This window comes from Ambystoma mexicanum, chromosome 2q, assembly GCF_040938575.1.
Source record: "Ambystoma mexicanum isolate Mex_15411 chromosome 2q, UKY_AmexF1_1, whole genome shotgun sequence".
Taxonomy (NCBI): domain Eukaryota; kingdom Metazoa; phylum Chordata; class Amphibia; order Caudata; family Ambystomatidae; genus Ambystoma; species Ambystoma mexicanum.
In genome coordinates this window covers 1,045,748,430-1,045,764,033 of record NC_090924.1, presented here as the reverse complement: position 1 = coordinate 1,045,764,033, position 15,604 = coordinate 1,045,748,430, and positions in this window count along the sequence as shown.

The following is a 15,604-nucleotide window of genomic DNA, read 5'->3' as shown; positions in this document are numbered from 1 at the left end:
TCAAGCTTTACACTCAGTAGTAAGCCTGGAGAACCATAAGAACAAAACTTGTTCTGTTTTCGTTTACCTATCTTACTGTAATTCGATACCCCTATCACTCGAACATAGGGATTTGCGCACAGGAATTTGCGCATATAGGGACCAATATATCCGGTTCCTATTACCATTCCAAAATGGCGTCTAAAACGTGATCACGCACATCACGTGACTTTACGGATGACGTCACGACATCGCCAACACATTTAAAAAGCAGCCATCTTAGATGGCCTAAACGAGCAGTTCTTATCATCTATCGGAATCCAGTGGAATCGCATCTCAGGAGAAATCCAGGTAAGAAAATCAAGGTACTGATTGACCTAAAAGGCGATTTTCTTAACCCTAGTATGCTTATTTTTTTAATCTATTAATGGATAATCTCCAGCCATTTACAAATCTAGTCTTTTTCCTCTAAAACTCAATAGGGACTGCCCCATATTACACAAGAAGTAACACTTCAGCAATAAAGACCTACCCACTAAGAAATACAGGAAACCAACCATCTTACTAGCAACTAAGAGCCACAAGAACCATTGCCGATAAGTAAGGCTTTTTTTGATATTTTACTGTTTAAATCTCAGAGCCTGCACTTGGAGTAAAAATTGGTTGTGAACCAGTGTAAACAAACTCTAACAATAGGATGTAGCTATGGCAGAAAAGATGCATCACATTTAAGGCGCTTTGTCTGTCCAAACTGTTTAATGACCATCCGGTTATCATATTTGTGCAATGAGCATCTTCAAGTGTGTCTATACCTTTAGTGGCATTAATTTTGTAAACAATAAGAACGTTTTTTCTTTTTTCAAAACATTGAATTCTCTCTCTTTTTCTTTCTTTTCCTTTTTCTTGTTCACAACAGTTAGATATATATGCTTACCTCCTGAAGAACCACTGAATTTAAGTGGTGAAACACGTGTAGAGGGCAACCACTTTTTTTTCTCTTTGAATATTTACAAGAGTACAGATTTTCTTCAACAAGACAAATAAAATATTTATTGTGGAGCGCCTGTTAAACAGTGTCGAGTTTTTCTTTGTCGTCAGGTCTTGCAGTGGGACTCCACTTCTACTCCCATCCGAGGCCAGTATAAATGGGCAGAGAGCCTCTGCTTAGTCTTTTTGGTACCAAGATGACCAGCTAAGGGCACCTCATGCGCCAACTGCAGTAGGAAGGGCCTGAAATCCTGGGGTACCACCAGCCTCTTGAGGGCACCAGGTTCAGGCTTAGTGGGCTCACTAACAAGGAGCTCACCCTCCCAATAGATCCGGAATGTCCTAGGCACTTCTCCTTGTGCCTGGGACAGGGCCTGTTTCCTCAGACCCATGAGAGAGTGGCACACTCGCTGTCCCTTAAAGAAGTCCGCCCGGAGGGTCCCCTTTCAGCTAACAAGCATTGAAGGTCGGAGTGATCCTCCGGGTTGAGAACCTCTCCCACAGGAGAGTCTTCTGTCTCTTCTCCCTCAAGAGTTGAGTTTGGATTGTCCACTGGACCCAGCCCGTCCAGAGCATGGATCCCAATGGGTGCTGTAGGAACAGCAGGAAGAGAAGGAGCCCCCTTCACAGAGGTGGCCTTCTTGGTCTTCCATCTTCTTGTCTTAGGCCTCGTCTTTGGCTCGGGTACCTGACTCACAGCCAGACTGTCACCTGTGACCTAGTGACTGCAGCAGCTGTCAGGGGGAGACCATCCGACATCAACCCCAACTCCACTAGATCATTACCTAACAGAATGTTAGCAGGGACATTGTCCTGAACCAGGACAGGAAGCTTTGCTGTCTTGTCTCCAATAATGAGTGTGACTAAAGCTACAGGCGATAATTTGGGAGGCCCACCAGCTAACCTGGTGGTTCTTAGAGGAGCACAAACATAGTCCTCTGGCTTGAGCAGGGTCCTGTCCACCACTGTCAAGCTTGCCCCAGCAGAAGGGTGGCCATTCAAGAGGACACTTCTCAAAAACCTACGGGTGTTCTGTGGGATAGTCACCAGTACTTCTGCATACTGGTCCCAGGCCCCAAGGGACACCAAGGAAATCTCTACAGAAGCACCAAAGGTGAACCCTGTAGAGGAGGGGAGGACAGTGACCTCCACCTAAGACATGGGGTAGGAGTATCTCAGGCTGACCGCCTGTACTCCAAGTGCCTTACCTTTACACTTGGAGTCATCCTTCTTGTGATCCAGAGCCCCACATTCCCAACAAGTGCCAGGAACTGGAACCACTGGGAGCCTGCTTTGCAGAAGGTGGACCACTACTCTTATTCCCACCCACAGATGACTTATCCCCACTAGATTTTTGGGTCTTAGGAGTGGAAGGTGTTGGTTTACTCAACTGCGATTGCTTCTGGGACTCCTCAGCTTTCTGAGAGGGTCCCCCTTTTCTTTGTCCTTGTCCTACCCACTGGAGTCCTTAGGGGACACCCGGTTGGAGACCCACTTGTCAGCCAAGCTAGCCAGCTTAAAGGGATCCAAAATGTTCTGGTCAGCAATATACGGATGCAGCTCTGGTGAACAGGCTTCAGAAAAATGCTCAAAAAACAACAGGTGGGACAATTCGACAAACGTTTTCACTTTGTAACCATCAATCCACCCCATCATGTTCATGTGCACAGCACTCACCCAGTCAATCCAAGACACATTCTCTCTCTTCTTAAAATCCCTGAACCTTTTAAGGTATTAGGTAGGTGTCTTGCCAAACTTGGCAATCAAAGCAGACTTCATGCACTCATACTGACCCCTTTCTTCCACAATCAGTTTCGGAATACAGTCATAGCTAGTCTGAGGCACTCTGATTAACAAACACTTAGCCCAATCTCTTTTATCAACATCATGAATTGCACAAGCCATTTCAAACACTTCAATCCATTGGAGGATATCTGAACCCTCCACAAACACACCAACCAAATCTTTCATAAACTTGGGGGCTGGAGACCTGCCACTCAACTGGTTTAGCTGAAGTCTCCACTCTAGCTTTCTCTAGCTGTATTATTTGGTGCTCAGTGTCCCTATCTTTGAGTATCACTTGCTGTGCCAACTCCTCTTTCTTCAACTCAGCTTCTGTTGCCAACTTTTTGTATTGAAAGGCTAACTGTTCCCGTTGTAGCTCCAATTTTAAAAGTTCAATCTTCAGGGCTTGCTGGGGTTTGGAACAGAGGCAGCAGGAATGGTGGCATTCCCAGAATCGGATTCAGCAAAAACCCCAGGGGCAGAGTCCTCATTGGTTGCATCCCCCCCTTCAAGAGTTTCACCATTAGTCTGGTAGTCTACCGGGGCAGCTATCAGCTCAGCCCCAGACTTAGTGACAAAGTCTAACTACCTGGCTTCACAAGCACTCTGGAGAGCCTCGAAGCTCATCCTAGTCAATTTACCATTCTCAATAGATTCCATTGCTTGTAATGCAGCTATCTAATGACATTTCTGGGAAACACCCAGAATATGAATCTTCTAAATTGCAACTGTAGTGTTTTGACCATTGATTTTTATAGTATAAAACTAATTTTCGCAGTACATTCAGATGCCAGCTCTCATTGATCAGACCTATTCTGCTGTTCTGTTGAATTTGTGCTTGCCCAGGTGTAATAAACAGCGTTGCTTCTTGCCTGGTGTGTGCTCCTTTTTTCAGTATGAGATTTTATGGTGTGATCGGAGGAGCCCTCAGTACACTGTTGCCGTAATCTTAATTCTTATCAAATAAAATAAGAGATGAGTGAGGAGAAGAAGAAAGGAAACAAAATAATGGCAAGGGTTTGTCATCTATACAGCAAGGACATTGCAGGATATAAGTGTGTAGCTCACTTGTGTAAGGTTTTAAAGTGAATTTGGAACTCACTTCCTTATTCATACCGCTTGACTTGTGACATTGATCATAGTTCACTTGTGATCCTGTTAAGGTTGCATCAGCGCATTCTCACTGTGTTCTACAATTAAATTATATGGTGGTTCATATTAGTGGCAGAACCAGTATGCCATCGAAAGCAGAGATTAAGTTATCTATAAAATTATGTGGGTACCATATTGGACTGCCAAATGTATAGTGTACATGAAGTCACCATGCTATCGTGGTGGATAGCACAGGGGCAACGTACTGGTCTTGGAAGCAAGACCACACATAGCAACAGAGGTTCGAATCCCAGATCCGTGCATAGAAACTGAACTCAGGTATTTTATAAAAAAATGATTACATATATAAATAAATAAATAAAATGTCATAGGTAAACAGAGTATCTAAATTAATATGTGCTGCTTCTGTTGCCATAGATATACAGCAATATAATTTATTTATTTTGCATTTTTAAAGCGCTCACGCAGCCTGTGGGCTTTGAGGCGCTGTTACAGGAATTTGTCTCTTAGTTGCGTATTTATAACGTGATTAATACCCAGAGGTTGCTAAAGGAATGGTTCGGCCAAAAACTTTTATTGCATAAAAAGATGGGCAATAAAAAAAAAAAAAAAAAAATTAAAAAAAAAAAAAAACCTGATAGGGAATTTAAAAAAAAAGTGCCAATGTAAAATTGAGAAAATGAAGCTCAAAGCGAAGCATATGGGGGCATCCATTTTGTGAAATGGATGCCCGCCGCTGTGCTTGCTTTGGCTTTTGCGGCACTAATGGGGAATGAGAAATTCCCGAATGGGCCCAATGGGGAATGGGCACTAACCGTTCCGCCAAACCCGTGATACGGCGCTAATAGCGCCAGGGGGTTTGGTGGTAGGGCTAATAGCACTGGCGGTAATAGCGCCAGCGTTACCACCCAACTCGTTATGAGGACCTTAGTCCAAATGGGTAGTTACTCCCACTGCCTGTCATTTTAGTAATATGCAAGAAGGTTTAGTCCGTCCCACTTTGCCATTTTTTTTGTCTCTCCCAGAAACTCCCTCCTTTCGCTGTGTAGCACCCGGCCACCGATAGGAAACGGATATCCTTCAGATGGAAAGGCCCAGAATCCTGTTGTAGGCTCCTCCTCCATTTCCTTAGATCCCACCATTCTCAGCAAACCCTGAAACAGTCTAACATTCTTGTTTATCCTTTTTTTGGACCAGAAGTTCGGTGTACTTGATTGAAATGTAGCTGGCGATAGAAGCAGTTTTTGAAGCATCTTCTGACCTCACTTCCGTTTCTGGTGTCAAGTTTCCCATCACGATCAGCAAGTGGTCTTAGGTGGGTCCAGAGGTTGAGCGTCTCCAACAGACAAGTCTTTGGAGTGCTGACTCTAGAAATTCATTAAGCATTTCATTTTCTACTAGGCAGTGAAAGACCATTCATTTTTAGTGCAGTGCCAAGAATATCCCTGCTTCGGCTTGTAGCATCCTAGAGAAACGTGCATTTCAAAGAGGCCAGAACACCACCAGATACCACATCACTGTGCTTGAAAGAAAGAACTGCAAGAGGGGAAAGAATAGGAACTAGGACATTTCCTGACACACACCATGCAGACAAGACCAGACCCTCAATCCTAAGAAGGACCTGAAGATCCTACTCTTCAAGGAACATCTCGCCACTCTCTTATCCCTCTGCTTAAGCCTACTTCTTACCCTCGGGAATGCCTCACCGTCCATCCTCCCCTACCTAGCTCAGCACCATTGCTTCCCTTGCATCCTTACTGGTTACCACTTCGGTACGTCCACTATGCACAGCCCTCCGATGCTTCCGAGCCAGGGTTGTACTTTATAAATCCTGTAATACATCCCATTATTCAACCATTGTTTCAGGAGTGGTTTCTCTGTACTCTGCTGAAGTGTCGTAAAAGCAGAGTTGGCTGCACTCAAGGTTGTCCAATAAGGGTTCTGGAAGGGATATTGTTAGGAAGAATTATTTCTGTGCCAATTCCCCTTTAACCTTAGAGACCCGCAGCCCTATTTCTGGACACAGGGCTTTTTAATTTCTACTCCTGAGTGAGTGGAGCCTTTTTCTCACTCACTCATGTGTTTTCCTGACTATGATTTTCTGTGCTTCTTACTGTTTTATGGAGTCTGGTAAACTCGATAAGCACCTGCTTTTGCATTATGACACAGCACCTTTTGTGCAGTGCCATTGAAAGTCCCCTGGACTTCTCTTAATGTTTAACTTTAACTACATTTTCTTGGGTGAACTACTGTTCCCAAGAATAGTAAGAGGACCCCTGTCTTACTTACCTTTACTTTATGGGTCAAGCACACAACATCCTATGTGGAGTGGTGGGCGTTAGTTACATAGTAACTCCGTTAACCCATTCCTCATGTAACATTTTGTTACACTAACTCACTTGAACGGCTGGTGGCAGTGGTTTCTTTTGTAGTACCTAGTGACATGTATCTGCGGGTTTATACCTCAGCTGCAGTGCTGCACCCAAGGGTGACCATTTTCTCAAAATGGCCCCTGTCTTCTTTGTTCGCCATTTCTTGTTAGTTGGTTTATTCTGGGGTTTTGCTCTGTTGTGTGCTTCAGGTTTGAGTGCTTTGTGTGTTTTGCCTTTGGCAGGCTTCAGCCCTGAAGCCCTCCCGGCTTCCAGTGTGTCTTTTATCGACAGCCCTTTGTTAGGTTGCTTTAGTTCTTCCTTTTGTTGTAATGGAAATGAGCCTATCCCAACCCCCTAGGTGATTCCAAATAAGGTGAACCCCATATGAGGCAATGTAACTTACAAGGGGGCAACAGTCTGCACCACCTGGTACCATATAGAGACCTCGTAGAGCATAGAAATGGATGCGTAGCAGTAGAAATGATCCCACTTCACAACGCCATTTTGTAATAGGCCCCAAACTAGAATGGCCGCAGACTAATGCTGCTTGCGTTCCCCGTTCAGCGAGCCCAATTTCTACACAGTAATCTGGCTTTGCTTGAGCATTGTTCCCACGGAAGTCCATTTCCCTCTTGTCCCTGCAGTGTTGCGAATACTCAGTATCGCCTTTAGGAATGTGCCCGACAGAGCATGAGAAAGTACCAGTCCCTGCGATGTGTCCATTCATCTCCACTAAACTGCCATCAAGCTTCTAACCCCCACCCAGCCAATCTGGTGCTGGCCAAACATCACTAACCTGACCCCTACTGCCTCTGTTCTCTCATAAGCACCCAACCGCCAGGTTCGAACCTCCAATAAGTGCCCACTACAGATCTAAAGCCCGCATGACTGTATTTCTCCCTAGCAGTAACACACATCTATAGATATCGGGAAGGGTAAATCAAAGATCAGTCCCTAGAGGGGAGACCCTGGGTGCAGGGACTGCGGTATCAATGGAACCCTGAATGTACGGGTCAGCATGACTGTATTTTATCCTCCCCTCTCCCGGCCCTGCTTTCCTGTGTCGCCCAGGTGCCTGCCATAGTGAATGAATAGGCTGTCTTAGTGGTTTAGTTTAGCTAGGAAACATTGTTATGAATTACATAACCTCAACTTCACCGCGAGGATGATCCCAGCTGACCCACGTGGAGGCAGATCAATGGAGAAAGAACCAGCCAGTTACTGCTTGGCATCCTCTATGAAGCAAGCTCCTGTGTAGGATGCCTCCTATCAGGAGCACCAAAATATCCTGTATATTGATGCTTTTCGTGGTTATAACTCCATGTTTTATGATGTAAGGCCAGAGTGCTTTCAAGCAGCAGAGTTATTTGCTGGCACTTGTATTTTGTACGAGTAAATCTTGTTATCCTTGCAAAGCTATATCTTGGCTTATTTCCCTAGCGGGTTGCATTTACTCTGGAGTGTGCGTATAGAGAGAGACTTGCCTTCATGTGGTGACCCAATGATGTGATTCCTCAGCCCCTATACTTGCAGCAATATCCAGGTGGCCTCTCCAGAAGGGATGTGCCCACCTACAGTGACCAATCCCCCAAAATGCATACGCTGCAGAAGTGGTCCTTGTGGGTGCCATCTTTTTCTCGTTGGAGCGGGGTGCGGTCCCAGGAAGAGGCCCAGACCTGTTGTGGATTCTCCGCAAACAGAAGCTGTCGGAAGAACGTGGACACGCGAGTATAGATTGGAAGGAATAACAATGTCTGGGTTGGGGTTTGGAGCAGTATGACAGAGGGGAACACGCGATGAATGAAAGTGGATGGATAATGTGGATTTTTTATTGTTGAGGTTTGTTATGGCCATTTTTTATTCATTCATTCTAGTTTTTAAGTTATATGGAGAATAAAAAAGAAGGAAAGGGAGCCTTTCCGTATGAAGAGTCAAGGTGGCAGCCACAGTGCACTGTCCCGACCAGTGCATGGAAATAAAAATAAGGAGAAATCTAGGAGCCCTGTATAAGTAAAGGGCTCTGGAAAAAGTAGTGGTTGTTGTTTTAGCTTGTTATTTTCAGTGTATATTTTCATATGTATGGAGGAGGCAAGGAGGGGCGTTTATGGTGCGGAAGAGAAGTAAGTAGAGAAGGCATGTAGGGAGTGTATGTGGATGCTCTGAGGGGGAGGAATAGTTGAAGGCATATTTTTTTAATATAAAAAACAATGGTGACCATATTGACTGACAGTACAGAGATAATTGTAACGTGCATGTGACAAGGAGTAGTGACCGACACTGCATGACTTGAGGATGTGGTCTGACGGGGGAAGATATTGCACAAACATATTGAGGACACGCACTTTAGACAGACGACAACCATGGGGACAGACACGCCCTTAACCCACATATGCAAGGCCGTACTCCTGTACCATGATAAAATTAAGAAATATCAGTCAATGGGAGACGGAAACTAAAGGGAAAAGAATGCCCCACTACTGGCCAGAGGGGGGGGGATCCTTTGATAAGTGTGCATAACATATTTGACTGCCAAATACAAGGGGAGGCCAATACAGAACCGATGAGAGATATTGGACTTGTGGAGGATGTTTGAGGAAACAGAGGCACTAGAGACGGGAAGGGTGACACCAAACAAAGACAGTGACCGACATGGGGGAGGGCGAGAAGGGGAGGGGGGGGAAGAACAACCGAAGAAACTTTATCCATTATTGACTAAACCAGCCGAGGCATACACAGAAAACGGCATACGTACACTGTACCCCACAGTATCCACTCACACAGGGTTGAACGCTAGAGACCTCGAAGTGGCGCTATCCACCACACGTACAGAATTAGATAGATTATGCGCAGCCTGTGAGACAGCAAGGGCAGCAGAAGTCCCGATGCTGCCCCCGGGCACCCCTCCCATACCTCCGGAGGAGGAGTGGAAATCTGGGGACTTTTTGTTCAGAATTGACATCCATACACGTAGAACGGGAAGGGGAGACGTATAGTGTGGGGTATGAGAATGTAGGATCGGCCAGGGGGGGATGAAGAATATTGGAGAAATTATGACACAGAGGAAGGGGCAGTGGGAGGGGCATAGGGAGCACCCCTCCCACAAGGGTAGAAAGCTTGTGGGACGGAAGGTTAAGGGAACGGTTCGGGAGGATAGCATTAGCAAAGAAAAAAGGAAGTGGCCTGAAAACAGGGAAGATCAAATCAATGTTACAGATGCCCCTGATTCACAAGGGTGCAGGATGCCCTCAATATGTCCCGTGGGCACAAATGGACAAGAACAATGTTCTCGAGTCCCTCCCCCGACTCACAGCTAGGGCGGGGAAATGGATCTACACATTCGAGAAGCATACAGTTGGGGTGCCCTCATTCAATAGGAGACATTAAAAGTCTATTGGTATCGGCGGTTGGAGACCCGGCAGAATCAGTGTGTGTGACACTGAACAACGATTCCCATGACAGGGCATCATTCAATAATATCAGGGCACGTGTTTGGGATGCACTGTCGAGGACCTTCCCAGATACCCCCAATTTACAATCCATAATGGAATGCACAATGGGGATGAGGAAGATGCTGCGCAGTACATTCTTCGGGTTCAGGAGATGTGGAGAGCGGAGACGGGCAGAGCCTGGGACAAATCAACGTCTTTAATTTTACTTTATTGTGAAGCGAGGGCTCTCAACGGAGGTACAGAAGGCACTGGACAAGATAGGGGGTGGAAGCAAAAGGTTGGCCTGAGATTCAAAGCATCATAGTGCACCATTGTAGGAGGATCAAAGAGCATGAAAAGGAAACTATTCAAAGACGGCAGGCAGGAGAAGCAAAACTGGTTAAAAATAAACCAGTCAAAGTAGCTGCGGTGTCAGCAGCACCACCCCAGAACAGACAGGAGAAGAGGGGTGTGCCACCATCCCCACACAGGCGAGAATGGCAGCAGTATGGGCAGACAATGGGCAAGGACAGTGGGGAGGAAATCAACAATATGTGGGACCCCAAGGGCAAGGATGGCAACCAAGAGGATGATGTGGGTTCCAAGGGCAAAGAGGAGGGGGATCCAGGGGACCCGGTCCATGAGGTGGTGGGCAGGGACAATGTTGGTCTTGCGGGAGGTAAGGTCATTTTGCCTGAGAATGTATGAGCAGACAAGGCGGGAACTACAGCTAAAATCAACCGCCTTACGGAGGTCTCCACCCTGGGAGCCCAAAGGGGCCTGTCCACGGGTCAACCAGGATTCAATACGAAATACACCAAACATACACTCAGTTACTTGCCCAGATGCCTGGCCATATCGCCTGCCACCACAACAGCAGGCCATGCAACAACATCAGTGGCACCCCAAAGCATAGACCGAGGGAAGCAGACTCCCTTTCGCCACAGCACCCAACGATGCTGGGGCCTCCTACCAAGGAGCCACCGTTGTAGAAGGGACCCCCTTCTCGTTTCCAGGGACAGACATCTATCCCGTCTAGGACAGCCCACACCGCGCACTTGCGTGTCCAGTACTATCAATGACCTTGCATCCCGAAGAGGAACCACTTGTGAGGGCAGTGATAGGAAATAAGCAATTCATCTTCATGGTGGACTCGGGGGCGGAAAAAGACATGCATAAGTGAAGGTAACTTCCCGCTATCAGGAGAAACTCTTGACATGCAGGGATTCTCTGGGGCTGTAGTAACTGTTCCTTATACAGATGATTTTTATGTCAAAATTGGAGGGAAAATTGTCAGAGCCTCCCTCCTCTACTACAAAAGCTCCCCTGTCAACTTACTGGGAAGAGATTTGCTCAGTAAACTAAACATGACAATATGATTCACGGATAGAGGAGTTGTCTGCACCACCCCAGGTATGTGCTCTCTCTGAGCTATGCTAGTAATATACATGCCGTGGCCAATGAGATGGTAGTGAGAGGGATACATGTGAACCCAGATATGTTCATCTACAGCCTTAGAGTGCTTGCCAGAGTGGAGAGTACCTTGTGATTTTGTTTTCCGACCTGTAGCACTCCCGCGGGTTGTTGCTGTCCTTAGATTTAAAAGGGGTTCTAGGTGTCTGCAGAAGGAATTGTGGTACTGGGAACAGATATCCATGGGTGCCAATTGCGTACAGTGTTATCTATTGACCCCAAAATACCTTTGAGAGAACTAACAGGTGAGGAGCTGTTTGAGGATGGGAACAACGATGGAGAAATAATACTTGAGATTTGTATTCCTTGTGACATCATGGTACAATATTGGAAGGTGCAGAGCCCCCTTGTGGCAATTGTTAGTGGTCCTCTCCCATTCTGTGAAACTGACCTACAGCAGGTTCCACCACACTCATGGACCATAAACTCACATGATGGAGGGATGATAAAGGAAGTGAACCCGGTAAAAATAACACGCAAACAAGGCGCAGTGTTACCAAGAGTAAAACAGTATCCCCTGTCCAGAGAAGCAGAAGAAGGGATTCAGGAGACACTGCAGGCCCTGCTACAGCAGGGAATTAGAGAGCCCTCCATGTCACCATGCAACACAGCTATCTATCCAATCAAAAAGGCACAGGAGGCAGTTGGAGGATGATCCAGGACTTGCACCCCCGTAATGACATTGTACAGAAGGAGTTTCCTCTCATTCCCAACCCGGCCTCCATCCTGTGCAGCATCCCGAAACAGGCCACCCATTTTACTGTAGTGGATACTTTTCAGTGCCACTCGCCCCAGAATCACAGTATCTTACAGCATTCACACTGGGAGGAAAGCGAGAAGACCACCATCGCTTGCACCAGAGGTACTGTGAAAGCCCCAGCACCTTTAACAGAATCTTACACAAAGACCATGGCAACATTCAGATGTCCAGCATGATCATTCAATACATAGACTACCTACTGGTCTGCAGCGACAGTGAGCAGAGCTGTCGCAGGGACTCCATTGCTTTACTCCCAGTTGCTGGCTCAGAAGGGGTACAAGGTAGACAAAAACAAAGTCCAGTACGGTTTACGAGAAGAGCTCTACCTAGGGCAACTCATTTCCAAAGATAAGAGAATAATACCTGATAGAGCTGCCACAGTACATGCTACTCCTAAACCAACTACGGTAAAAGAAATGGAAAAGTTCTTAGGCCTCTGCAATTATTGCCGAGCATGGATTCTAGACTATGAGGCACACACCAGGCCGCTCTGCAAGGGCTCAAGCACGCACAAAAAAATGGAACGAGTATCCAATGGACAGCAGGAATGAGGGCTGCCTTTAACAACCTAAAGAATGTAATTTCAACAGCACCAGTCCTAGCAACCCCAGGTTATACACTGTTTTTGCACTCCAATGGCACCCTCATGACTGCAGTACTGAGACAGAAAATCTCCATTGAAGACAAGCTGTTGGCCTACTATAGTGGTACACTTGATCCTGTTCTGCAGGGACAGTTCGCTTGCGAACATGCTCTAGCTGCTGCAGCCTTCGCCATTGAAAAAAGTTCCACTATCGTGATGTTATCTCCATAAAATTGTACGTTGAGCACTCACTGTTTGCAATACTGGAACACTCAAAATCCACTTTGACCACACAGAGAGAGTCTGCATATGAAATAATCTCGTCACACCCAAATATCCATGTGGTGCGAAGCAGAACATTAAACCCATCCACATTTCTGACAGAACCATGCACTGCAGAGGACATGCAACAGCATGACTGTGCAACATGTGAAGGGGAAGGTGATGACATTCCCAAAGCAAAGGACAGCATACTAGAAGAAGGGGAAATATTCTTTGTTGACGGGTCAGCGTCAATTGATCAGGAAACAGGTGAAAACCATGTTGGGGCAGCTGTAGTGCGATTGGAGGAGGGGCAGTATGAGACACTGATCATGAAAAGGTTGACAAGACATTACTCCGCACAAGCAGCAGAACTTGTAGCACTGATTGAGGCCCTGCGGACCTCAAAGGGATGTTGTTTTACCATTTATTCAGACTGCGCGTACGTCACTATCACAGTGCAAGCAGGTCTATCCCGGTGAAGATGACATGGGTACAGAAGAGCAGATGGCTCCCAGGTACAACATGCAGACCTACTAAACGCATTCATTTCAGCCCTCGCAGAACCCTCAGTAATAGCAGTGGTTAAAAGTTTAGCTCACACTCAAAACACAGACGAAATATCATTGGGGAATGCCGCTGCTGATGCGGCGGCCAAAAGAGCAGTATACCTTCCACTACATATGGGCGCAGAATACGTCCTAACCAGTACGGCCACGCCCTCCACTGTAGATGCATACACAGCACTACCCATAGCACAGATCATCGAGTTGTAGCGTAGAGCACCCAAAGAAGAGCAGGACCTCTGGCTTAAATGTGGGTGTACTCAATCACCCACGGGCCTCCTCTGGCGACAGAATGCAACAGGAAAGGTTGTGATGCCCGTCGAGCTACTATATACAGCATTCGAACAGCTACACAGCCCATCCCATAGCTCCAAACAACACATTGCTGCCAATCTCCAGGAAGATTGGTTCATTCTGAATTTGCAGGAGCACCTGACACAGATGTCAAGTATTCAGCACAGTGATGAGATTGAGAACTTTACAGAGCACCTTGCCCCGCCCTTTGAGCCCTTTTTGTGAGCTGCACATCGATTATGCAGACATGGGGCACGATATTTGATTATGGTGGTGTGTCTATTTTCTCGGTGGGTGGAAGCAGGCCCATGTGCTTACCCGGACGCCGAGTGTGCTGCAAAATTCCTTGTTGGAGAAGTTTTCCCCCGATGGGGAGTGTGTGATGGCCTACGATCAGACAATGGAACTCACTTTTTCAATGAGCTGTTTAAGGTAGTTACAACCTTATTGGGCATCAAATACAAAATGTGCTCCATTTATCACCCACAAGCAAATGGAATGGTTGACAAAACAAACAGCCTCCTCAAAAGTTACCTGTCCAAACTATGCAACACCCTAAAGAAAAACTGGCTGTACTGCTTACCCCTCGCAATGTTCCAATTGCACACACAGCCCAGCAAGGACCACTAGCCTGATCCAACCTTGTGACCAGGGGAATGGATCTATGTCAGGAGTTTTGTCCTTAAGTGGAACACTCCCAGAATCCACAGACCATACGAAGTGGTGTTTTCCACCCCTCTTACAGTAAAAGTAAAAGGGCTGAGATATTGGATACACCCCTCAGATAATCGCAAAGCCCCTAACAAAAGCACACAGAGCACACAGACTGAGAACGACCAAACTACCTCAACATAAATAGCCCCACGGCAACCTTATCTGTGCATTTAAAATGTGCTAACGAACATGGATTGCTGCTAAAGCATGGTCTACAACAAATTAAATTAATCAATATCTCTCTCTCCCTCTCTCTCCTTCCTCCCTCCCCTTTCCCCTCTCCCCTCTCCACTATCCACTATCCCCCACAGGTGTGCAATGATCATGGAGATGACGCCACTGCGGGACACATCAAATGTAGATTGCAGTAGGAATAGAATTTGTTTTTTGAGACTATATAGCTATGACTGTGGATTGCATTTCGTTGCCATTTTATGTACTGCATTAATGTTCGCATTGGGTATTTACTGTGGAATGTCTTATCTGGGTGACTATATAAAAGAAGGGGGGACGGGGGCACATGGGATGGATACAAATGGACCTGCAATGGAAGCATACCCTTAAACATCACACGTTTGCATCGAAACACAAGGAAGGTTCCAGGTATTATATCAACGGAAAGTGTGACTGTAAGGTCACCAGATGCCCCAAATGCCACTTCCATACCCTCTTTAGTATCTAACTCCCAACCTTCTACCTCAGTATTTAACATGTTGTCTAATCTAGTCCCTAACAAGGTTACAGGTTTTTCCCACTGCCTGACCCCGAGTGAAAGAATGAATGAAAGCGCCAATGTAATGGGAATTGAACAAGCCATTGGAGTAACAAACACCACATGCAGCAACTCCCAATACACGCTCTGCAATAGTTTAATGTTTCAGCTATTAAAACCTTGTATACAAGGTTCATTGTGTAACACTAGGATTCCTCACAGAACAGTGCTGGGGGTAGAATGTTCCCCTTGTGCAGTTACAGAAGGAAAAGACAAACACGCCTTCATAAGTATGATGCGTATCATGGTTTATGGTTAGATTTAGCGGAAGACCTTCGTCATTCCGAACATTCAACCGCTGGTACTCTAATAGGAGTACGATGGGAAGGTGAACGACTAACAGGAGCTGCTATGTTTGTTCTTTAATGCTGCATGCATCTGGGGCGCCTAAAGCTTTAATACCACGAGTCATACCATTAAATGAAACACAATGTCGGATTCATCTTACACTATGCAGGATAAAAGGCACTTTCCAGGCACGCAGCATTAATCTACAACTACTTGAGCCAGACATGCA